Genomic DNA, 18351 nt, shown 5'->3' with positions numbered 1-18351 from the left:
CTTTCTAAAATAGGGCATTTTATTTCAGCTGGAGCAATCCAAATTTATATTGCATAGTTCAATGCAAAATTACACAACACTTCAAAGCACTTCTCAATCAGTAGCTCTCACACTGTGATGTACTGTATTAGAATGATACTTTTTGAAGTCCGTGTTTTGTGCACAAGAGGTAGTATTTTTAGATGTGATACAGATGATTGGAACTTGCCAGTTGCTCAGCAAAATGTGCATCTGCACCAAAGTCAGGTACTTCAGTATTTATGCTCAAAAAAATCTATTTGCAATAACGTTCTGTATAACATTTTTCACAGCCCTTTCACATTTTAAAACTGGTCAATACTTAATTACAGCAATTTTCGCAATGCAGTCAGTGTTTGTACAATTAAATCAGCAATATCCTGTATTGTACAGAAAAGCCTTGATTGGTTTGCCTCCAACATTTTATTAACGTTTCATAAGGTGTGTGATACTATAAAACAAAAAAAACTGCAAAAGGAAGCAGGATGCCCTTATTTCCCCCAATATGTCATCCTTTCTATACCTTGTTCCAGTATAGGATTATGCTCATGCTTCCAACATACAAATTATTAAGCTCTGTGCAGCCACAGATTCCTTTGGCAGGAGATGATGAGCCAAGTTCTCATCTTCTCTTGGTGGTTTCGATACCGTGACCTGACCCAAAATGTTGAATGTCCATTTCTGTCCATGGATGTTTGCTTGATCTGCCAAGTCCCTCGAACTTCTCTTTGTTTGCTCACCATCTTTTGTATCTGTAAGTTCTTGTGTTTCTCTTGTTCCATCTTCTCCATTTGCTGAGATTCTGAGGTACCTTTTTCATATAAAGGAGAAGAATTCCAAGTAAGGTTCATCCCTTAATTCCGTGGGCTGCACGGTTAGTGTAGCAGTTAGTGCTACACTATTACAGCACGGACTGTGACAAGTTTGTACATTCTCCCTGTATTTGCCTGAGTATCCTCTGGGTGCCCAAGTTTCTTCCCATCCTTCAAAACATACAGAGGCTGTAGGTTAATTGGGTCTAATTGGCTGCCACATGCTCTAGGCCCGTGCTGTATGTCTAAATGTAAAATTTAAATTTAATGTCATTACTGAGCTGTATTAGTGAATATAGACAAAATTATTTTTGGGAGCTAATTTCAGCTGATCCATTTATAAATATTTGATGCCTTATGATGGAGTCTGCATGTCCTTTGGTTACAAACTGTTCTATGGTTCAAGAATGAGTGCCCTTTAAAACATGAACAATTGGGATATTTTAAAGTGGTAAAAGGTTTTGTGTCAGTATAAGTCTTGATTTTCAACATTGAGTCTCAATTATTATTAATACCACAGCTACAAAGACCTTACCAATTGATGAATTGACTTTCACAAGATGGCATAATTTAACCCAGAAGTTCTCAGTCTCAACTCCCCTCTCATGTGATCTCACCAAAACTCTCCACACAAAAGAGTTCCGATTCATAGTTTTGGAAGGCAGGCAAGTCAATGGAGTCTGCAAATGTTACATTTTCCTCCTTTCTAGTTCTGGAGTGACATTGATCCTGAGAAAAAGATTAACCCTTTAAACTCCAAGCAATAAATACCCTTGATTTAGCTTAAAAATTGGAATATGGGGAAAGAAAATAATTGACTTTCAAATAATGCAAGATAACAATATGTCTCTTGACTGCAATATGTTTTAGGTTAGATGGAGCTTCACATTTTATGTTGAGAAATAATTGTGTTAAATTCATTTATTTAATTTGATTGGCTTGTTAGAAAAGTTGGAATATTCCATTGTGTTCATAAATTCCTTATTTGCAAGATTTACCTTTACTGCGCGGTCAAAAGATTGATATTCCATGGAGTTTCAGGACAGCTTTTCCTGTGAGAATTCTTGCATGTGGAATTGTGACAAAATGTTGCAGTGGGATTTACTTAGAATTCCATGGCCGGCTTTTCTGTCTCTGTTTCTAATTTACAGCTATTTCTCTGGGTCAGATATCATAATTTTATAGTTAATTTATTCCCCCCCAATACAGTCTTTTTCTGGGTTATGAACTCCTGACTTATGGACACCAATAAATACAAGCCTCCTTAATATTATTTCATTCAAAAGTTCATATACATTTGTTCCCATAAGCAGAAGAGCAAGTTTCCTCACTCTCTCCACTTTAAGTAATTTTTCTTCATTATCAGTCTTATCTGCTTTTGATACTATTCATTATAATATTTTGGTGGTATGTCGCATATCACATGAATTTTACGTATTTTCTGACTTATGGACCACATTGACAGGGATATCTGTGAAAACAGAACTCATTTGTTACACAGGACAGCCTATAATTACTGAGTAGTCTATTTCCAAGATGCTGCCCAGATGCCTTCAGAGTTGATTAACCTATGCTGCATAACTACTTAATCGGCACTTAATCTACAAAACATTCACTCCTTTGTCAACACTGCAGCAAAGCAGGAGTGTGTAGAACCTGCAAGATGCACTGGTGTAACACAATAAGATTTCTCCAACACTACCTCTTAGGAGACCAGAAGTTATAGTTACCAGGTATTATCACTATCCTCTAGATTTTCCTGCAGCCAACATCCTAACATTGCTACCCACTTATTGAGATTCTTTCACCATCAATGGATCTAAAGATTAGAGAGCACTTTAGGAACATCTTCACTACACAGACTATTTAATGTTATTATAACAATAAAAATTTTCAAGCTCAACACAAAAAGTGGGTGCATTGAATTTGAATGTACATTGTGATAAATCCTTTTCATTCTACTGTCCTGATTATGGTTCAAAACATAATTGCTATTGATCATGTGAAGGTTTCTGGACCAATACTTTTCCCCATCAAAACCTATAACCACACCAACCAATAATAATTACTGGCTACATCTCAGATCCTGAAACAATTAAGTGGTCATGTAAGTATTGGAAACTGAGTCACCAGACTCATCTCCACCTATCTGCCTTTCTCCCATATCCTTTAATTCCCTTATTATGTAAAAATCTATCGAAACTTGGCTTAAATATATTTGCTGAGGTCACCTTCACTGCTTCAATGGGCAATGACTTCCACAGATCACCGCATTCTGGGAAATGCAGTTCCTTCTCATCTCCGTCCTAAATCTATGACCCTAGTTATACTCTCCCCCACCAATGAGGACAACTTACATACCTCTATCTTACCTATGCATTCATAATTTTATATGTTTCTATAAGATTCCCTCCCATTTTTCTAAATTCAAGCGAGTACAGTCCGAGACAACTAAATTTCTCCTCATAGGCTAATCCCCTTATCTCCGAAATCAACTTGGTGAACCTCCTCCAAAGCCAGTACATCCTTCCTCAAGTAAGGAGACCAGAATTGCACGTGAACAGTTGCAGGCCCAGTAGTTCCCCCTGCTCAGCACGGTTTGCCAACTAGAAAAATACCCCTGCATCCCAACTCTCTGCTTTCTATAGGTTAACCAATCCTCTATCCATACTAATACGGCACCCCCAACACTATGCATTCTTTTCTTATGTTCAAATATTTTAACCGGCAGCTTATCGAACACCTTCTGGAAATCCGAGTAAACAACGTGCATCTGCTTCCCGCTATCTCCCCTGCTCGTTATATCCTCAGAGAACTCCAGTATGTTTGCTGAATCCGTGCTGTGTTTGACTGATGGATCTATTTCACTCCAGGTGCCTCGCTATTTCTTCTTTCTGCTTCATGCATTTTCCCAACCACAGATGTTAAACCAACTGGCCTATAGTTCCCTGCCTTTTGCCTAAATCCTTTTTTTTAAGTTATACATGGATAAGAAAGGTTTAGAGGAATATGAATCAAATGCAGGCTAATGGTCATGGATGAGTTGGGCCAAAGGGCCTGTTTCTGCCCTATGGATCTAATACTTTAAACCTGATACTCTGCCGCTGGACTTCCTGCAGGATCTTGCTGAGATTCATCAACCTATGGAACATATTCTGGGATCCTTCTTGTGGGCAGCTCCAGTGCAGAATCTGCAAGCTCATTCATTAGAAGGAGTAGTGTGGTGCTGCAGGGAAGGTAAGATATGGTAAGTTCTTTTTAATTATTCATACTTTGATTAATGTTCTTAATTATTTAAGTTTCATTGATTCCAATTTAGTTATAATCATTTTTTTAATTCTTAAAAAAACTCATTATTTATTTCATTTATAATAGTTGTAAAATGTTTCTGGGGTGAGGGGAGGGGGGCTTTGTTGCCTATTAGAGATGTTCGGAGGAGTTTTGATAGTAGGGTCTGATCTGACCCACGTACTTTATTTTCTCATTGAAGGCCCTGCTTTTATGGCTCAACTCTAAAACCCAGCAGGCCAATGTGATCAGTTTTCAGTTTAAGAAGAACTAAATTCTGACGCTGTTTGTAAGGAGTTTGTACATTTTTCCATATCTGCATGGGTTTCCTCCAGGTGCTCTGGTTTCCTCCAAAATATTTGGGCTGGGGGTAGGGAGAGGTGTAGGTTAATTGGGTGTAATTGGGCAACATGGGTTCGTGTGCTGGAAGGGTCTGTTACCATACTGTAATTCTAAAAAAACGAGTTAAGTTCAGAGAAAAAGGGAACATTGAAATATTGAAAATGTTGACCACTTCAGAAACTCAGCACCATTATTTTACATTCACAGTATTGTTCAGTTTAGGTGACCAAGTAATATAAAATGATAATTATTTCCTATGTGTAATATATATTCATTTTTGTGATCTACGAGTGCACTGGAGAAGGTGGAGGAGAGATGCCTACTTGAACTGCTGCAGTCATTCTGGTGACGGTGCTTTCGCAGTGAGGTTAGGCAGGGAGATCCAAGATTGAGACCCAGTAACAAGAAAGGTTAGGGAGGAGGTCCCTGTGTGCCTGCTACACTTGACCTTTGTGATGGAGGCCATGGGTTTGAGAGGTGCTGCATTGAGTAACTGCAGTAAATGGCGCACTCAGTACATACCTGGTCAAGAGAATGAATGTTTAGAGTGGTTGATGGTGACTGCTCTTATAGCATCTTGTAGTATGTTTAATATTCATCTTGTCCATGTACCAGCTGGTACTGCACATTAGAATATAGAATGAAAAACATTACAACGCAGTCCAAGCCATTCAGCCCATGACACTGTGCTGACCTGTGTAAACCTACCTAACACCAATCTAATTATTCCATTTTACACACCCATAGCCCTATTTTTCTTGCATCAATGGGCCTATCTAAGAGTCTTTTAAATGTTCCAATTGTACCAATCTCCACCCCAAACCCAAGAAATGCATATCAACCACCCACCACCTTGTATATGAAACCTACTTCTTTCATATCCCCTCAAATTTCATCCACTCACTTTAAACAGATGTCTTCTGGTATTGGCCATTGTTGTCCTGAGATAAAATGGTGCTGGGTGTCCACCCTATCTCAGCCCCTCATAATCTTGTCCACCTCTCTTAAGTCACCTTTCATCCTCTCCATAGGGAAAACCCTAGCTCTGTCTTTAAAAATACCTTCTTGCCTGTGAAGCATTGGGTTATGTCAAGGATAAAATAAGGTATCACATTAATGCATGTTTTATGATGTGTCCCTTCTAATTGCTCACAGTCTGCTTGGCCCTGCCTGGTAGTAATCTAGAGAAACACAAGAACTGCAAATGCAAGAATCAAGAGGAAACAATGAGAACTGCAGATGCAAGAATCTAGAAGAAACAATGAGAAGCTATAAAGGCTCAGTGTATCAGGTAGTATCCATAGACATAAATGGTCAGTCAAGGTTTGTGTTGAGGCCATTTTCTTTGAGACTCTGGTTGAACCCTGTTCATCGGAATGTTGGGGTAGCAGTTTGGACTGTTGGGTGCCAGTCTACCTCTTTCAGATGAGATGATAAATTGGGGCACCACTTCCCTCATAGGAAGTTAAAAGCCCATGGATCTGTTTTGAGGAAGGAAGCATCCTGGGCAATATTTATCCTACAATATTCACTTACAAAAAAATATCATTGCTATACATGGGAGCTTCCTGCGCACAAATTTACCACAATTGTGACTGCATTACAGCAATAAAAGAAATAGTTGAAATTGAAATGTTCCAGAATGAGAATAAGAATCAGAATTTATTGTCATGACCGTGTCATGAAATTTATTTCTTTTTGTGGCTGCATCACAAAGCAGACCTTTATATAAATCACCTTAAAAAAATAAATAAAAATAGTGCAAGAAAAAGACAAAGTGAGGCAGTGCCTGTGGTTCATTGTTCATTCAGGAATCTGATGACAGCGGGGAAGAAGCTGCCCTTGTGCCGTTGAGTGCTCATCTTCAGGCTCCTGTACCTTTTTCCTGATGGTAGCAGATTGAAGAGGGCATGGCTTGGGTGGTGGGGGTCTTTGAGGATAGAGGCTGCTTGCTTATGATATCACCTTTTATAGATGTCCTCAATGGAGTGAAGACTGATGCCCATGATGTTGCAGGCTGTGTTAGCGGCCCTCTGGAGTTTTTTTCTAGTCCTGAGTATTGACACTTCCATACCAGACAGTGATCCAACCAATCAGAATGGTCTCCACAGTACACCTGAAAAAGTTTTTGAGTGACATCAATGACATACTGAATTCAGCTGATTTTCTCAGTTTGCTGGGCTGGGAGAACTGCAACGCCCAATTGTCACCTAACTTGAAAGAATTCTGGGGATTACTGGATTATGTCATTGATCATACTGTATGTCATCACTTAATTAGATCATATCCGATCGAACCTGGTCTCATCTGTGGAGCTCAGGGAGTGAATGCAGGAAAGAGTCTCTGGGCAACAACCAGAAAAATATTTTACATGTAAAGGTTATGCAAAACTCTTCAACTAGAAAATGTTGAGGGAAAATAAATAGTGCAAAATAGATAGGAGATTGCTGCAATGGACAATAGTATAAACTATTTCAATTTGCCACAACAATTAAAAAGAAAGATTCCACTGTGGCCACAATAGCATTCTAAGCATTCTGTATCAGTGAGGGTTAAGCAATAGAAATCATTTGTGATGCCCCAGACATAATCTTTCCCAAAGAGCGCATTATTCTTCTCCTATGAATTTTCAAAGCTAATGCTGATGGGTGGCAAGCAATTAAAACTGATCAATATGTAATTTAGGGTGGGTTGACATGCTTTTGAATTCCCTAGATCGTGATTGAATGAGCTGCAACCCTCTCCATAGGAAAGCAAAGGTGGGGGCAGGTGGGGGTGCAAACATTGAGCTTGTGATTATCGGAAGGTTTGATAATTTGGGTCGAGGGAATGTTGCTGGAAACTGGATTTCAGCCTAATCTGGTTGGTTAAATATACACTTTTTAAAATCATAATGTCCATTTAGGTGACTCGATTTTTAAAATTGCCAGCATGCTTTTCAGCAAGAGTCAAGTGCCTACCTGGATAATTGCCGATGGGAATGGCATGGAGTTTTCCAAGCTGTCCATCACCACTGAAATCTGGGAAGGTGGTCAGACCTTAAAGAACCTCTGACCAGCTGCAGGCAATGAATCTGCAATGGAGGTGAGAGAAATACAAGCAAAGAAGGGAGCAGCAATCTTCAATTTCTGTGGCTGAACCCCCACCCTGAGTCCTAAGTGCCACACAGCTGCAAGGAATGGACCAATCAGCTCTGCAGATATTACAGTGTCTTACACTCAGGTGTGCTGATCAATAAGAGAACACACAATGATATTTCTTCACATAAATGGAGCAATGGAAAGTGAATCTGGCAGGAGTTAAATGGAGAATATCGATGTCTCCTTAATTTACCTCTCATTACCCATCTGCTGTGGGGTTTTCTCCTGGTTTCTTTTTGTGCCTGATAAGAAAAAGCCATGCATTGTCCCCAAATGTTCCAATTTATGGTAGTAATTGTGGATGTAGGAACTGCAGCTGAGACAAGATCCTTTGATATACATCCACTCTGAAAATACACTAGAGGAACTTTCATGGATTATTTCTTAAAACATCCAGTCCAACTTTTTGGTGGGGTGATGTGTCACATGGAAATTATCACTGGCATAATTTAACATGAGGAAATTGTCTTCTGTTTGGGATTCACGCAAAAAAGTGATCCAAATTCCAAGCAGAGATTTACCCAAAGGAGGAGGGAGTCAAAATTAGGGGCCATGAATATAAAGTGCTAATACAACAAGGAAGTAAGAAAAAATAATTTTAAAAGAAATGTTGGAACTTACTTTGATAAGGTTTTAATATTTTTTTAAAAACTTTTATAGATGCAGCATACTAACAGGCCCTTCAGGCCCAAAAGCCCACGCCAGCCTTGTACTTGGATGGAGTACCTGGCCGAGTATTAAAGATCTGTGCTGACTAACTTATTAAGGTATTCATGGCTATCTTCAACATCTCACTCCAGCAGGGTGTGGTACCCACTTGTTTCAAACAGGAGTCAATCATACCGGTGCCCAAGAAGAGTGTAGTAATCTTCATTAATGTCTATCAACCAGTAGCATTAACATCAACAGTGATTAAGTGTTCTGAAAGGTTGGTGATGTAGCCTATCCTGTCTGAGCAGTGATATGGATATATTCCAGTTTGCCTATTATAGTACAGATCTACAGCAGATGCCATCTCACTGGCTCTACACAAAGCCCTCAAACACCTTAACAGAAAAGATGCATACATCAGGATGCTCTTTATCAACTACAACACCATCATCCTCTCAAAAATGATCAGCATACTCCAAGACCTGGGAGTTAACAACCCACTGTGTAATTGGATCATGGGTTTCCTCAACTCCAGTCCAAAACTGGTGAAGATTGGTAGGAACTTCTCGTCCACAACCTCCATCAGTACTGGAACACCACAGGGCTGTATTCTTAGCCCCCTACTCTACTCACTTTACACCTACGACTGTGTAGCTCAGTACGACAATAACACCATCTACAAATTTGTCAATGATACCATGGTAGTGGGTTGTATAATGGAAGGGAATGAGACAGCATACAGGGTGGAGATTGAAAACTTGACTGAATTGTGCACCAACAAGAACCTTGCACTCAATGTCATCAAAACTAAGGAGCTGATGTTGACTTCAGGAAGGGAAAGCCAGAGGTGTACAATCTGTTGATCATTGAGGGATCAGAGGTGGAGAAGATGAGCAAATGTAAGTTCTTGGGAGTCACAATCCCAAAGGATCTTTCCTGGACCAAACACACCGATAGCATCATGAATAAAGCATGTCAGCTTCCTCAGGGGCTTGTGGAGGTTTGGTATGACACCATAAACCTTGGGAAATATCTATAGAGATGTGCTGGAAAGTGTGCTGACCGGCTGCATCATGGTCTGGCATGGGAACGCCAATACCCCTGAGCATAAAGTCCTCCAATAGGTAGTGGGCACATCCCAGGATATCACAGGCAAATCTCATTCCTCTAATGAGTACATCTACAGGGTAGCAGCAGCAATCATCAAAGACCCACGGCACGCAGCACACACTCTGTTCTTGCTGTTACCATCAGGAAAGAGGTATGGGTGCCAAAAGATTCACACCACCTGGTTCAGGAACAGCTGCTACCCCTCCACCATCAGACTCCTCAATAACAAACTCAATCAGAGATCCATTTAAGAACTCTTACTTGTGCACTTTATTGATTTTCTTATTGTTCTCTCTGTATTGCACAGTCAGTTCATTTGCATTCATTATCTGTTTACAGTTCTTTATTTGTTTACATATTTACACTGTGTACAGTTTATTTTTTTGCACTACCTATTAATGGTAATTCTGCTGCACCCGAAGGAAAAAGGATTTTCAGGGTTGTATATGATGTCATGTATGTACTCTGACAATAAATCTGAAATCTGGAAATCTCATCCAAATACACCAACAAATCTACAAACTCTGTAGATTTTAGCTAGGTGGGAGAAAACTAGAGCTCCCAGATAAAACTCATGCAGTCATGAGAAAAATGTACAAGCTCCATATGGACGGTGCCAGACTCAAGCCAACATCATTGGCACTGTAATAACATTGTGGAAATCACTACGCTAAGTGTACCATGATTGGATTGAACACCATTCAGTAAAGAGGAAGTCACTTTACATGAAGGTGATAGGATTAGAAGCAAATATCGATAGGATGAGATGTGGGAGGAGGTCTGTGTAGAGCAGCGATGAAATGGCCTATTTCTCACTTGTACAAAGTGGGAGAGAGCACAAGGGAGTGAGGAGAGAGGAGAAAGGAGAAACATGAGGAAGGAGGGAGAGTAATAAAGAAAGAGGAGAGATGGGAAAGAAGGAAGAGGAGTAACTTGTTGAAAAATATTTGAGAAAGTGATATTATCTTTATAACATTACTTTAATGTTTCAAGACATCTTAAACTACATGAAAGTTGAATGAAGCAGGTTTGAATACCTGAAGATGCTACTAAATCGATAGATACATGGAAAATGTGATATTAAACTATATGACTTTCAAAACAGATTTGGAAGATACATGAATTGGAAAGGTTGAGGGGAATATGGGGAAAATGCAAGTGAATGGGACAAGCTTAGTTGAACAACTTGGTCAGCATAGGGCAGTTGAGCCGTAGGACATGCTTACATGATGTAAGACACTATGATATTCCAGAGGTGAAAATGAGTGGCCATAAACTCCAGAGATAATATCAGACCTGTGTATTGGCAGGAACCTGGAAAAAGAAGGAGGAAACATTCTGGGAAATCACTAAGCTCAGGAGGGTTCCTGGTGTTGGGAAGAACTGAAAGATAGAATGATCTTTGAATGGAAAAGCAATGGGGGAAGGAAGTGTCATAGAGTAGGCAGTGGGATTCAGAAGTGTTTTGAGTCTTACAGGGTTGCATAGCTCTTGGGAAAGTAACATTCTTTGTATCAGCCAAACCATTTGTAGGTTTATAATTCCATACAATTATAGTTTAATGCCATTGGGAATATTTAGCCAGTTCTCAATTAGCCCACTAGATGGAGCGGTGCATGCTGGGGAAGTGTCCTGTTGCAGTCGGAAAGGTAATCTGTCGAAGCAGCCAGGCTGTTGAGCAAGGACTCCTGAAGCGTTCCCATTGAGACGACCCTGGATCTGAGGTTCTACCAGATTGTGAGAAGCAAGAGAGATAGGAATCACCTTCCAATAGTTTCCTATTCAGATCTGCAATCCAATTTCCGGTCCTCTGAGATATTTGAACTTCTCCAAATGTAACCATTTGAAAAATCCATCATTTCAACCCAGGATCTGGAATTCCTCCCAACATCTGTGTTGCTCTCTACTTCCGTTTCCTCCTCCGCATAGCTGTGAGATTGAATGTTTGATCATCAATCCTCATGTTACCCTGTCACGATGAGTGAACTGCTGCTATGTGCACTGATAAGTTGGTCCACAATGAATGACCACTCAAAATGGCCTAAGGTGTCATAGCTGGTAGAAGTTGGGTTGAATGCTGCTCTCAAATACGGTCTGGAGTGAGACATTGATTTCTCAGGTTTTCATTAGCCACCGTCTCTTTCATTCCACATCCCTATATCTCCTTTCCTCCAACTCCTCAGCCACTATCTCTCTCTCTCTCTCTCTCTCTCTCTCTCTCTCTCTCTCTCATTCCCTATCCCGCTGTCTCTTTTCCTCCAGCTCTGCATTCATAGAGCTAGCACCTTCCCCTCATCAATTCTCTGGTTTTCTCTCCTGCCCCCAAATCCACGTTGACCTATGACCTCTTAATTGCTAGCTAATGTTGCTCCTCCTGCCCCTTCTTCTCACCTCCCCCTGCAATTTAATTCAGACACCTGCCTGCTTTTTGCTCATGCCTTGATAAAGAGCCCAAGCCCGAAATGTTGGTTATATATCTTTGCCTTCTGTGTGCACGGTGGGACCTGCTGAGTTTCTCCTTTCTCCTCCATTGTCTAGGTTGGTAAGTTAATTGGCTGCTGTAAATTGCCCATTGCTAATATATCATTGGTAGAATCCAGGGGGGGGGGGGGTTAATGAAAATGTGGGAAGGATAAACTAAACTAGATTAGTATAGGATGAGTGTAAATGGGTGGTTGGTGAGCAGAACAGAGTTGGTGCAAAAAATTATATTGTACTAATCTATACTTTTCTAGCGACTATACCGGTAGAGCTGCTAAATAAACACGCATACACAAGGTTAGTCAGCCAAAGACTGCTTATTTGAATTTGCCATCCTTCTTTTATATCCCTTCCGTCCCAGCCTCCACGGGTCATCGGGGAGGTGACGCCACTACGTGTTTGCCGCCAATCTGAGGGGCTGGTGTGTTTAAAGTAAACATGATGGGAGCCCCGTGCCCTCTAGAAAGAGGCATAGCAACCCAGCATGCCACTACTCAGCATACACTACCACATGTATGCGGTCCATTGCCCAGGTGAGTGCAGAGCGGACCGGCCCGCGGCTCTACTCGTCCACTGGTGAGACTCACTGGTGACAGTTCGCAATACTGCGCTATGCATCCACTCAGCCCCCTACATGGCCACTACACCTTACATTTATTGTATTGTAAATAAATCAGACCAATTTTGCTCATCAATACTTACACTTAAGTCTGATTCCCATCTCTGTCTAAAATTATAAACCGCCTGTTTAGGGGCTCCCATTTGAAGTCAGAAGTACATGGCTGAAGTGAATTTCTTTGTGTTTCCCTTTCGATTCAGAGTCTCCACAGCACTACACTTTGATAAAAACACTGTTGGCCCCAATTTTTCCCTTATGTATGTTCTGAATTGAAAATAGCAGAAGATTGTGTTGTTAAGGATCCCATATTTATTTTTTAATTGTTCAAATGACATAAGTTGCCCCAGCTCAGAGCAATCCTCAATATATCTGATCCCTTTATGAGACCAAGTCTCTAAAATTTTACTACCCATTGTAAAGGGATAAGCCTGTTTTGAATCAGAGGTGTTTTGGAACCTTTTTGTTTGAATCTTATAATTTGTTTTATACCAAATATAAATTATTTATTTTAATTAATAAACTAATTAATTAAATTTTAATTATTTATCTTTTTCACCAGATATTAATTTTGCTTCACATTTATATTTTTAAAAATCTGCTATTCTCTCTCCTACTTTTTCTAGTTCTACTTTCAACCACACAGGTTTGGCTCCTTCCTCAAAAAAGAGAAAGAAATCTCATCTGGGCCGCTCGGTAATAATACAATTTTTTTTTGCATTATTTATCTCTCACTTCACAGAAATTAAATAAGTTAAAGTCAGACTTATCAGATAAATGTTTTAGATGTGGTGAGGAGATATGAGCCTTCTTACACTCGACTTGGTCATGTTGCAAAGTGAGACCGTTTTGAATGGATTTAGAACATTTTTTAGAACAGATTATTGAAATTCCATTTCCACAAAACTCAGAATTTTTTTTTACTGGGAAATATAATAGGGATAAGACCAAAATTGAAATTATATTAATATCAAGTTGAATTTGTTAAAATTTCACTGGCAGTGGCCAGAAAGTGTATTGCAGTTATTTGGAAGTCTGACTCCCATCTCGGTATGGCACACTGGAATGCAGAAATGAATAGCTGTGTTCCCTTTGAGAAAATTACTTACAACCTAAGAAATAGGTATGACATATTTCTGCAAATATAGAGACAATATTTACAGATCTCAGGTGTAAATCTTTAGTTGAGTTTCTTCCAGTCCTCAAGTCCATGTTAAGCTTCTCCAAAGAAGAAGACCAATTAAATAATGAATTCAAATCTGTGGAGTGAGCCACACTTTTCAGCCACCTTTCTTATTTTTCCATTCTATCTTTCCTTCTTTCTTCATTCTTTTTCTCTTCTCATGCACTCTTTTTTTGGGTCTTTTGGTGGGTGGGCGGGGGTTGGAGGGTTTGGTTTACAACCATCATGTAGTATAAATTTATCTACTTATGTTTTTGTCTTTTTTTAATTTTGTATTTGCCTACATGTATGGTCTAAAAAAATATATTAAAAAAAAGAACGGAGTTGGTGGACCAAAAGGCCTGTTTCTATGCTGTATCTCTCAATTACACTAAGAAGCATTTCAATTGGCACTGAGAACTTCAGGTCATTCACACAGAAGCCCAATATACACAACGGAAGGAGGGTACCACCTCCCATACTACCACCCATTCATCCCATTGAGCATCATTTATAGATTCCACCTTAACTTTACACAGTATGTCACCTCAGAAACCACAGAGTTGAACTGGAAGCAGGACTCCATTGATTGAAAAGACAGCAGAAGAAGATGGATATAAATGCAAAATTTTGTTCATTGCCACATATTGAATAACCACTACCGTAATTGCTGCACAGTAGATGAAATCTCATTGGCTCTCCACTCAGGCCTGAATCACCTAGACAACAGCAACACATACATCCGGCTGCTTTTCATCAGTTGAAGCTCAGTTTTCAATACCATCATCGTCTCAGTACTGGCCAGAAAGATCTGGACTCTGCACCCTGTCTGCAAGTGGATCCTGGACTTGCTCATCCGAAGACCATAGTCAGTGTGAATTGGTAACAACATCTCCTCCTCTCTAAGCAACACAGGCACACAAGGGTGCCTGCTTAGCCAATTGCTCTACTCTACATACATGGCTTGGCACAATTTAAATGCCATCTACAAATCTGAGACAGCGATGAGGAAACATAGAGGAGAGAGATAGATCAGCTAGTTGAGTGGTATCACAACAATAACCTTACACTCAACATTAGCAAAACTAAGGAACTGATTGTGCTCTTCAGGTAGGGAAAACCAGGAAAATGCAAACTAGTCCTCATCGAGGGATCAGCAGTGGAAATGGTAATGAACTTCAGATTCCTGCGTATCAACATCTCTGAAGATCTATCCTAAGGCCTTTAGGTCGATGCAAGCATGAAGAAGGCTCGCCACTGTATACTGCTTGACCTGCTGAGTTTCTCCAGCTTTGTGTCTTTAACTTCAATCATGGCATCTTCAGACTTTCATGTTACTCCTATGTACTGTAAAACTGCAAAAATCTCTTTGAGGGATGCCTACCCTGAAGAAGTTCTCATTGGCTTTCCAGAGTTCTGTAGGAATTTCAAACTTATGACCACTTGCCTGTGCCATTGTGCTCCTCCCCATTCCCCTTTCCCCCACCATTTTGTTCAGACACCTGCCTATATTTTGCTCACACCTTGATGAAGGGCTCAAGGCCACCACGTTGGTTATGTACTTTTATCTCTGCTTTATAAAGTACATTATTTAACCTGATGAGTTTCCCTGGCTTTGTGTTTTTACAGACACTACCTCACTTTTTTTTTCTCTTTTGCACTAATTTATTTATTTTAACAATGTAATTTTCTGGCAATTTTTGCACCTGTAATGTTGACTACAAAACAATGAATTTCATGTTGTGTTTGTGACAATAAATTCTGATTCTGCCTGCATTGTTTTACTGCACCCAACAACATTGTGGGAAAACCCACTCCTCAAGGATTGCAGTTCATCAACACTTTCTCAAGGTGATTAGGGATAGGCTTCAGCCTGCAAATACCACATCCCTTGAATGAATAGATTTTTTTAAATGGAGCTCTTTCTTCCAAAGAGTCATGGCTTTCAATAAACAATCAAACAAATAAAATAGCTCTAAAAGGTGGGTCATTGGACTGTAACCTGAGCTTGGACCGAAGACAAATTGTACCGAATAGTACATAGGTGCTTTCTTTTGCAGGAAAGCGGATTTACCCTTAGGACAGCTGAAGTTGAGGAGGAGAAATTAGGAAAAATGGATGTGATAAATATTGCAAGGTTCCTCAGGCTTTTGGACGCTGGGTAACTTTGTTCTGCATCTTCCAAATCATTTCCTCCTTTATTGTGTTGTCTGTATCACATGTAAAATGTCACAGAAACCTACAATTAGGCTAAGTGTGCGTGGAGCATACAAAAGGAAATGATACCACTACACTGTATACTTAAAGCTACAGAATCACTTTTCAAAGAATCTGCTTGTCAATTTCTGGTCAATTTCATTAATTCAAAATTAACCAGTCATTGACCTCTGCATACAATCTGCTCACGAAACCAAAGAACTAAGCACTAAAATGTGATTTCAGCAACTTTCCTGGATTGGGATGATCCAGCCCCATATTTCGGGAAATGGATGGTGCTCGAATTATCATTATTAGAAGTGTAAAAACTGTTAAAAGCTGCAGCAATTCAAACCACTGCCTTTTCACCTTGAAATGCAAAGCATTCTCTAAAAGGGTTGAAAATGCTATTAAATCATTATGAATTATATTATTATAACAGTGGAATTCTAACAAGATGGTGAGATGTTTAGATCTCATAACATGCCACTCTCTTAAAATATTCGACACACAGACAGAGGGTCTTGGGGAAGTGTTGCATTGGAGGCAATCCAAGAGATTCACCAGGCTAATTCCTGGGATGAGAGGCTGGAGTTTAGAAGCTGAAGTTTAGAGGCTGGAGTTACAAACATCTAAGATCCTAAGGGAATTAATTGACAAGGTAAATATTTTCACCAGTGGATGAGTTGTGAGCATTTGGACCTGGATACAAAATAATGGGCCAGTCATCTAAAATTGAGGTGCATAGAAATGTCTTCACTCAGAGGGGAATGAGTGCTTGGAAGTTCCCCTGAAGGTGGTGGGCACTGTATCACTAGATATATTTAAAGCGGAGATAGATAATTATTTGAAATATTGAAAAATTGTAAGGACATGGTTATTGGCAGAGAAGAGGAATTGAGGCCAACATAGATTAGCCATGATGGTATTGAATGACAGAACAAGCTTGAAGGACTAAGTAGTCCAACTCTGCTCTTATTTTCCTGTCTTATTGAATTGCCTCCTGAATACTTGTTAAATGCAATAAAGGAGAATTTTCTGGTGCGCTCTGCAAATTAGGGCGTATGGGTAGAGTTTTGGAACAATATTTGCTGGGGGTCTGTGGCAGATCACGAAGAATAAAGATGTCAACAAATAGCCATGTCTTACAATACTTCTTTCCTCATTTCCCTGGAAAGTTCAGGATAGCTGAGTTAGCAAAACTTGGATGGAAATGATGAAGCAATTTTCGAGCTAGATGTTTTTTTCCAATAGGATGCTCAATAGTTGAAAGGAATGGGAATGATTTTCATGCTGGATTGGTGAAACTCATGATATAGGCAATGGCACTTGCATTAAACCATGCTTATTTAAAATGTTCCTTTAGTGGATCAAACTGGTTTAATAAAAGGTAGCTCGAGGTCAGCGAAGGGTTAATGTGACATCATAAATCATATCTAAATAAGGAGCTGTGAGCTGTCTCAGTTGCTTAATGATGCTATTGGCAGCAGGGTCAAAAGATACGGAGGAAACATTGAACCCAGAGAGAGAAAGCTGGCTGCAAAGTGAATCATTTCCCTGCCTCACTCAGACATTGATAAAACACGGTGGGCTGAGAGAATAATAGGTGAATTAGAAATTAATGATTTTTCTGGTATGTAAATGGCAATTAAAGTACATAGACTGCTTCAGGCTCTGTCCATGAGCTCTTCTCCATTAGTTTTGATGGAAGTGCACTCAGATGCAGGTTTAAAACTAGCAATGCACTTTGGCCAGCGCTTATCATCACTGCTGAATTCCTCAAACAATGCACTTCTTCTTGTTTTTGTTTTGTTGTTTGATTGCACAAATGTATCAAAAGGAGCCTCACTGCTCCAGGTTTTATTGACATTTTAAGCTCAGATGGGCAATGCTAAACACTGCATTCAGCGAAAGCCCCTATCAACCCAACCTCATCTAAGAGCAATTCTTCATGCATAAGCTACACATTACCTGTAAGACTGTGCTGGCAATTGAAGTGAATGGGAAGTGGTGTGGTGGTGAGGGGGAGTGGGGGTGCGGGGTGGGTGGTTACACCATGATAAAAGAAAGGTTGAATTGACAGACTCTGTAGAGGGTAATCTTCTGTCAATTAACGAAGGATTGTAGTGACTCCTAATGAAGTGCCTACTCAGTTTGCAGGCCTGTTTACCATGCCCTGATGTAAACTGTCACGCATCTAACTTACTGTGAAAGGGATTGAAATTCCACTGTCAGAGGTCTAAAGAATTGCATTTGTGTAGCAGCCAGCATTCTCACAGGCCATCTCAATGTTTCACAGCCGCTGAAATACTTCATAAAATGCTGACCTGGTTGTAGATACCACAGCATCCAAGTTGCAGACAATGGGATCCCACAATGTGCAAAGGGATGACTATCAGATAACTTCCATCAGCGAGAATGAAAGTGCAGATCACATTAACTTCCCGATTGCTCTTATTGGGATGAGTTGGTTAAAGTAAGTTATAGAGCAAACAAGATCTCAATTTTATGTCTTATTTGAGAAATTGCATCTCT

The 18351-nt window shown here is 39.9% G+C and overlaps 2 long non-coding RNA genes across 2 annotated transcripts in view; one reads left to right on the top strand and one right to left on the bottom strand.

Annotated features, from left to right (window-relative positions):
* Positions 1–251: 251 nt before the first annotated feature.
* On the bottom strand, positions 252–17098 carry LOC138752663 (uncharacterized). Its single transcript, XR_011350816.1, has 3 exons — positions 16966–17098; positions 3921–4056; positions 252–829 (listed from the first exon to the last, which is right to left on the bottom strand). It is a non-coding gene; the product is annotated as an uncharacterized lncRNA (long non-coding RNA).
* Positions 17099–17313: 215 nt separating this feature from the next.
* LOC138752662 (uncharacterized) overlaps positions 17314–18351 on the top strand; it is a 33884-nt gene continuing 32846 nt past the window's right edge. The window contains exons 1-2 of the long non-coding RNA XR_011350815.1: positions 17314–17422; positions 18116–18292. This is a non-coding gene — a long non-coding RNA (uncharacterized lncRNA). The remainder of the gene's footprint in view (positions 17423–18115; positions 18293–18351) is intronic.

Source organism: Narcine bancroftii, chromosome 2 (assembly GCF_036971445.1).
Source record: "Narcine bancroftii isolate sNarBan1 chromosome 2, sNarBan1.hap1, whole genome shotgun sequence".
In the NCBI taxonomy this organism is placed as follows: Eukaryota; Metazoa; Chordata; class Chondrichthyes; order Torpediniformes; family Narcinidae; genus Narcine; species Narcine bancroftii.
The sequence above is the reverse complement of the archived record's forward strand: the minus strand, read 5'-3'. Positions and strand labels throughout refer to the sequence as shown.